We start from the raw sequence: 8,842 nt of genomic DNA on the forward strand, positions 1-8,842 counted from the left end.
AGCGGAACGTCTGTCCTCAACAGGTTAAGTATGATCTCCAATTAGAGACAACGATGACCAGCTGCCTCTAATTGGAGATCATCCCAAACAAAACCCAACATAGAAATACAAAACTAGAACATAACAACATAGAAAATCTAAACTAGAAAAAAACCCTGTCACGCCCTGACCTAATCTACCATAGAAAATAACAGCTTTCTATGGTCAGGACGTGACAAGTAGCCTCAACAGCACTCTGTAGGGTAGCACCATGGTGTAGCCGGAGGACAGCTAGCTTCCGTCCTCCTCTGGGTACATTGACTTCAATGCAAAACCTAGGATGCTCATGGTTCTCACCCCCTTCCATAGACTTACACAGTAATTATGACAAATTCCGGAGGACGTCCTCCAGCCTATCAGAGCTCTTTCAGCATGAACTGACATTTTGTCCACCCAATCAAAGGATCAGATAATTAATCTAATACTGAAAGCGTAAGCTACAGCTAGCTAGCACTGTAGTGTATAAAATGTGGTGAGTAGTTGACTCAAAGAGAAAGACAATAGTTGAACAAATGTATTTCTTCTAAAATGAAGGACAAGCAAGAGAGATATAGATAGACAGAGAGATATAGATAGACAGAGGGATATCATCATTTATTTTTCACTTTCAGTTTCACTTACTTAGCTAGCAAATGCAGATAGCTATTTTAGCCTACTGAAACACCCTGCTCAAACAGAGGGATGCTATGTTAGCTAGCTGGCTATGATTTTCCAACACAACGCTGGAACTCTTCCAAGTCAAGGTTAGCTAATCTATTGCTACCGGTGCTTGCCAGTGTAACTGCCAACTGACTGTTACTGTAACATTACTCATGATTGTAGCGGGTTTACTAATGCGTTAGTTCTATTAGCTATGCTGACTATGACGTTACTTTAGCTAATATGGTGATAACGATGTAGGCTGTATGTAGCGGTTATGACATGGTTTGGAAAGGTTTTTTCGCCTGGTCACATTAAGCTGATGTGTTGTGCATTGAAGTCCACAATTGAAGGGAAAAGGTGAGAGGAGGAGAGCGGATAGATGTGAGAAGGAATACAACGCGGCTGCTATGAAAGTGAACTGTGTTTAGGCAGAATCAGGGGTGTATTCATTCCGCCAATTCTGTTGAAAAACATTTCTTAAACGGAAGCAAACGGAACAAAACAGGGATAAACGTACCTGAATTTGTCAAATAGAAACTCTTGTTTGCGACTAATGATTATACCCTATATCAGCTAGATGCAGGCAAGAGTGTGCAAGGCAGTATTGAATGTCATTGTCTGTCCATGTGTCACTGTCTGTCACCTCAAATTTGTCTCTTGACCTGTGTGCACCTACGTTGTAAACTTTAAATCATAGGCTACTGTAGGTTGTAGCAACCTCATGATGGGTATAGGAAAAATGTAAGTATCATGTTATAGCCTAAACCTAACGCTGTTACACTGAGCTGGGTGAATGGAATATGAATGAGAATCATCCAATATGCTGTAATAGAAATAAGGCCATGCTCATGAACAAAAAATTGTCCTCCCTCATCTTAAACGGCACTGACCACTGACACACACACACACACACGCACACACATACAAAACACCCTTTAACAGCAGTCCAGATTTACATTCTGTTCAAGTGAATCCCACATATGTTCCACAGGATATTATCCACATGGCTGTGTAGCCTCTCTGCCTGACTCACCTGCACTGTCTCTGTCTCTGGAGCTCATGGTGGCACACGCTCAATACATTCACTGCTGGACTGGGACTGGGGCTGGGACTGGGGCTGGGACTAGGGATTAGGCTAGGGATGAGGCTGGGACTGGGGCTGGGGCTGGGGCTGGGGCTGGGGCTGGGACTGGGACTGGGACTAGGTATTAGGCTAGGGATGAGGCTGGGACAAGGGATTAGGTTTGGGATGAGGCTGGGACTGGGTCTGGGACTAGGGATTAGGCTAGGGATGAGGCTAGGGCTGGGACTGGGACTGGAGCTGAAGCTGGGGCTGAGGCTAAGGGTTTCGGCTAGGGATGAGGCTGGGACTAGGGATTAGGCTAGGGATGAAGCTAGGGCTGGGACTGGGGCTGGGACTGGAGCTGAAGATGGGGCTGAGGCTAAGGGTTTAGGCTAGGGATGAGGCTGGGACTGGGGCTAAGGATGAGGTTGGTACTGGGCCTGGGACTGGGGCTGGGACTAGGGATTAGGCTAGGGATGAGGATGAGGCTGAGGCTGGGACTGGGGCTAGGGTTGAGGCTAGGGATGAGACTGAGACTTGGGCTAGGGCTGGGACTAGGATAAGTCTTGGACTGGGGCTAGGGATGAGACTGAGACTTGGGCTAGGGCTGGGACTAGGATAAGTCTTGGACTGGGGCTAGGGATGAGACTGAGACTTGGGCTAGGGCTGGGACTAGGATAAGTCTGGGACTGGGGCTAGGGATGAGACTGAGACTTGGGCTAGGGCTGGGACTAGGATAAGTCTTGGACTGGGGCAAGGGATGAGACTGGGACTGGGGCTGGGGCTTAGACTGCAGCTAGGGATGAGGCTGGGGCTTGGACTGGGGCTAGGACTGTAAATGGGGCTAGGACTGGGACTGGGGCAGTGACTGTGGCAGGGACTGAGGCTCAGGATAAGGCTGGGGCAGGGACTGGTGCTAGGGCTGGGACTGGGGCAGGGACTGGGGCTAAAAGTGGGACTGGGGCTAGGGCTGGAACTGGGGCAGGGACTGGGGCTAGAGATGAGGCTGGGACTGGGACTGGGGCTGTGGCAGGGACTGAGGCTCGGGATGAGGCTTTGGCAGGGACTGGTGCTAGGGCTGGGACTGTGGCAGGGACTGTGGCAGGGACTGAGGCTCAGGATAAGGCTGGGGCAGGGACTGGTGCTAGGGCTGGGACTGTTGCAGGGACTGGGGCTAGGACTGGGACTGGTGCTAGGCCTAGGACTGGGGCAGGGACTGGGGCTAGGACTGAGACTGGGACTGGGGCTGGGACTGGGGCAGGGACTGGGGCTAGGACTGGGACTGGTGCTAGGCCTGGGACTGGGGCCAGGACTGAGACTGGGACTGGGGCTAGGGATGAGGCTGGGGCAGGGACTGAGGCTCGGGATGAGGCTGGAGCAGGGACTGAGGCTCTGGATGAGGCTGGGGCAGGGACTGGGGCTAGGACTGGGACTGGGGCTCGGGCTGGGACTGGGGCAGGGTCTGCGGCTAGGACTGGGACTGGTGCTAGGCCTGGGACTGGGGCAGGGACTGGGGCTAGGACTGAGGCTGGAGCAGGGACTGAGGCTCTGGATGAGGCTGGAGCAGGGACTGAGGCTCTGGATGAGGCTGGGGCAGGGACTGGGGCTCTGGATGAGGCTGGGGCAGGGACTGGGGCTCTGGATGAGGCTGGGGCTGGGGCAGGGACTGGGACTGGTGACTCTGGGCCACCTCCGGGTGCCGTGCCTACTCAATACACTATGAGTTAGATAGACCGCCCTGTAACATAGTGTAGAGCTGGGGAAACTCATGAAGTGTTTCACTATGGCACCAATTCAATACAATATACTGTAGAGCTAGTCCTGGTAACATTTGACTAAGGCACCCACTCGATACAGCGCTGGACTGGGGTGTGATCCCTGTGCGCTCCCTGTAATAGTTCCGCTGTGGAGAGGCCTGCCGGGCCAGGCAGCATGGATCGACAGGACAGATCTATAGACAGAGCAAGATGGACCTCGATGCTGCTCATTGATTGATTGAGGCCACAGAGGTGCATTATGGGCAGAGAGAATGAGAGAGAGGGGGAGAGGAATACTGTACTTTAAGCTGCATAAAGAAGCATGTGAGTGTGATAATAGAAGGATAGTAAACTCTATAGAGATGAGAAATAACAAGAGATATGAACGATATAGGACACCAATAAGAGAGAGGAGAGAGAGAGAGATGAAGGATAAAGGCCAGCAGAAAGCAAAGATGCAGAAATGGCATGAGTGATTGAACAGAAGAGAGTTGTGAATGGCAGAGCAGAAAGAGAAAGAGACAGGGAGGGAGAAGGAGATAGGGGGGAGGAGTTGTTAGCAGTGTTAAGGAGGAGAGGAGTGTTGTCATCCAGGCAGCAGCAGCGGGAGGAAGTGTGTTAAACCTCTTTGCTGACCCCCGACCTCTGAGATACCATTCCCATCATCTCCTCCTCCAGCTGTCTACACTCACACACTCAAACACACACGCGTGCACAAACAATCTTCTCTCTTCTCTCCCTTGCGCTCTCTCTCTCAGTTATTGGCAAAAAACACATCCATACTTGTTTTCTGAATAGCTTCCAACTCTCTCCCTTCCCCCTCTCAAATGCTATCCTTTGGCATCCCAGTTAAAACAATCTGTTTCTTTCTTTCTTTTCTCTCTACTCTCTTCTCTCCATCCCTACATGTCTTCCTGTTCCTGACTACCCAGCCTGTCTCCTCCACTCCTTTATATTCAGTACTGAGAATTAGCATAAGTATTCATCAAAGTCATTATAATAATGATCATTATACAGATTTTACACTGGAATCAACTCTCTCCAACTATCTATTATGTTATTCTGTATTTGTTATTTATCTGAAAAGATCTCCCTTTGTCTTTCACACACACACACACACACACACACACACACACACACACACACACACACACACACACACACACACACACACACACACACACACACACACACACACACACACACACACACACACACACACGAAAAGGATCCGCAGATGTGCAGTAAATTATCGTCTGTTTACCAACGCTCCCACCATCCCTTCCTCCTTCCATCCCTCCCTCCTTCCATCCTTCCCTCCTTCCATCCCTTCCTCCCACCATTCCTCCCTCCCTGACACACATTCCACACACTGCAACTACCAGCCACAGCAGAGAAGCCTCTTTCTCCCCCACAAACACACACTCACACACACCAACACACACACACGGAAATTTCTCAAAGTTTCTCCTGCTTAATTCCCATGGTATCCATGCTAATGGTGGTGCTGTGTTGAAGGGGTCTGGTTAGCCACTGTGCCCAGGCCCATACTTTAGTCCCATTTCACTGACCCTAATTGGGACGATTATCCAGTGATTCTGGTTGCCAGATGACTCCCATGTGTGAAGCACTTCTCAATATTCTGAGGGGGAACAGTCCTGACTGTTCAGATGAACTGAGAAAAGAAACGTGTGAATGAGAAAGGATGTGGTTTACTCATTTAGTAGTACTATTATAGTGGAGGAGAGTAGTCTTTCCACTCCCCCTCCCCCTCTCCACTCACTCTCCTCTCTGTGTTGTGTCTAGCAGTACATAGTCAGGCACTTCTCGGGATGGCTCCAGCGTACCCCAGGACCCCGGCCCCTCTGGCCCCACTGGGTCCTCTCTGGCGCCTGCCCCTCCACGACACCTCCACCTGTCAACAGCTCCAGGCTGCAGCTGACACACACACACATGCCCAGGACGCCAGGCTCAGGAGCCCGCCGTGAAGGCCCCAAGCAGCGGGTCGGAATGCTGGAGTGGTAGAGGTGGGGGTGGGGGTGGAGGTTGGAGGGTTATTCCATTCAATTCAATTCCCTATACATTATTTATCCCCATTGTGCTATTGAGCGTGACAATGCAGACAACCAACAAGAACAAACAATAATAGGCTAACGTTTCTCTTTACATACTTTACAATAAGTGTACAGGCCTGCATGAATGAACAGACATTAAAGGGATAGTAAACAAAGCATGTATTATTCTAAGCAATATTGTATGCATAAAGAAGACAGTCTACTCACAACAGTTCCAATAGAGATAATGTGTATGTCCATCCTGGAAGCCTGAGCTCCAACCACATCCCAGGCTCAGGATTCACAGACCAGGCCTCTCACCAACACACCGATAAGGCTGAGCTAGGGGCCACGGCCTGCTCTGCTCTCATAACCTGTTTGGTAACTGCTAACCGCTAACTGCAAACACGCACACACACACACACACACACACACACACACCACACACACACACACACACACACACACACACACACACACACACACACACACACACACACACACACACACACACACTGGTGTAGTATACTGTGTGAATGTTCTGTTTGGGATCTAGGAATGCATTCATTGTGACTGACAGCTGTATGGAAACTTGACAGACAGGTGCTTTTGTTCCTCTGGGCCTTTGAGACTGACTCCCCAGGCATCCAGGACAGTGCCTGTATAGAAACAACAAGGGCCACATAGGAGATGCACAAGGCAGCCGGGGAAGGGGGTCGAGCAGAGAGAGGAACGCCCCTAACCCCTAACGCCTACTGCTTTAACACAGAGGTTAAAGGTTAAGGATGGAAGTAGTATCACTCATGAGCTTCCCACTGGGCACACCACTTCATTTCAATGTGGATAATTGGATAATATTTGGTTGAGACGTTTAGCAATGAGATTACAACCTAGAGTTGAAGTCGGAAGTTTACATACACCTTAGCCAAATACATTTAAACTCCGTTTTTCACAATTCCTGACATTTAAACAGCTTGGAAAATTCCAGAAAATGATGTCATGGCTTTAGAAGCTTCTGATAGGCTAATTGACATAATTTGAGTAAATTGGAGGTGTACCTGTGGATGTCTTTCAAGGCCTACCTTCAAACTGTGTAAAATGTGTAAAATGTAAAATGTAACTCAGTGCCAACTTATTGTGGGAAGCTTGTGGAAGGCTACCCGAAACGTTTGACCCAAGTTAAACAATTTAAAGGCAACACTACCAAATACTAATTCAGTGTATTTAAACTTCTGACCCACTGGGAATGTGATGAAAGAAATAAAAGCTGAAATAAATAATTCTGTCTACTATTATTCTGACATTTAACATTCTTAAAATAAAGTGGTGATCCTAATTGTGAAAAACTGCGTTTAAATGTATTTGGCGAAGGTGTATGTAAACTTCCGACTTCAACTGTCCATATGAAATGTGTAAAGCAGTATGTAAACATTATTAAAGTGACTAGTGTTCCATTATTAAAGTGACCAGTGATTCCATGTCTATGTATATGGGGCAGCAGACTCTAAGGTGCAGGGTTGAGTAACCGGGTGGTAGCCGGCTAGTGATGGCTATTTAACAGTCTGATGGCCTTGAGATAGAAGCTGTTTTTCAGTCTCTCGTTCCCAGCTTTGATGCACTTGTACTGACCTCGCCTTCTGGATGATAGCGGGGTGAACAGGCAGTGGCTCGGGTGGTTGCTGTCCTTGATGATCTTTTTGGCCTCCCTGTGATATCGGGTGCTGTAGGTGTCCTGGAGGGCAGGTAGTTTGCCCCCGGTAATGCATTGGGCCGGCCGCCACACCCTCTGGAGAGCCCTGTGGTTACGGGTGGAGGGTGGTGCATTGGGCCGGCCGCCACACCCTCTGGAGAGCCCTGTGGTTACGGGTGGAGGGTGGTGTGTTGGGCCGGCCGCCACACCCTCTGGAGAGCCCTGTGGTTACGGGTGGAGGGTGGTGCGGTCGGTCCAATGCATCACCGGGGGTATGGGGGGGAGGGTTTCTGAGCACTGTCTGTGTGTGTGTGTGTGTGTGTGTGTGTGTGTGTGTGTGTGTGTGTGTGTGTGTGTGTGTGTGTGTGTGTGTGTGTGTGTGTGTGTGTGTGTGTGTGTGTGTGTGTGTGTGTGTGTGTGTGTGTCTGTGTGTCTGTGTGTGTGTGTGTGCCTCCAGGGGTAGGCAAGAGGGTGAGAGAGGCTAAGAGGGCTGCTTTAATGCACTTCAGTTTGTGATGATGAGCAGAAAGGGTGGGTTTTCCCAGGTGCATGCATGCTAACCCACTGGGCACACATGTCATTTCAACGTCGAGTTTTGATTGACATTTGATTGAGATGTCAACTAATATGAATTCAACATGAAATCAACAAAAACATTCACCATGTCGTTGGATTTAGGTTAGAAGTTGAGTGAAAAAAAGACCAAAATCCAATCCGTTTTTCCACGTTGATTCAACATCAGATTGACTTTTGTTGTTAAAATGAGGTCGAAATAACATTGATGCAACCAGTTTTTTCCCAGTGGGAAGACATATACACACACACAGTCACACACACAGTCACACACACAGTCACACAGACAGTCACACAGACAGTCACACAGACAGTCACACACACAGTCACACACACAGTCACACAGACAGTCACACAGACAATCACACAGACAGTCACACACACAGTCACACAGACAATCACACAGACAGTCACACAGACAGTCACACAGACAATCACACACACGGTCACACAGACAGTCACACACACGGTCACACAGACAGTCACACAGACAGTCACACAGACAATCACACACACAGTCACACACACAGTCACACACACAGTCACACAGACAATCACACAGACAGTCACACAGACAATCACACAGACAGTCACACACACAGTCACACACACAGTCACACAGACAGTCACACACACAGTCACACACACAGTCACACAGACAATCACACACACAGTCACACACACAGTCACACAGACAATCACACACACAGTCACACACACAGTCACACAGACAGTCACACACACAGTCACACACACAGTCACACAGACAGTCACACACACAGTCACACAGACAGTCCACGACAGCCCCACAGTCACACAGATAGTCACACAGACAGTCACACACACACAGTCACACACACAGTCACACACACAGTCACACAGACAGTCACACACACAGTCACACACACAGTCACACAGACAGTCACACACACAGTCACACACACAGTCACACAGACAGTCACACAGACAATCACACACACAGTCACACACACAGTCACACAGACAGTCACACACACAGTCACAC

Source organism: Salmo salar, chromosome 04 (assembly GCF_965601325.2).
Source record: "Salmo salar chromosome 04, fSalSal1, whole genome shotgun sequence".
Lineage (NCBI taxonomy): Eukaryota > Metazoa > Chordata > Actinopteri > Salmoniformes > Salmonidae > Salmo > Salmo salar.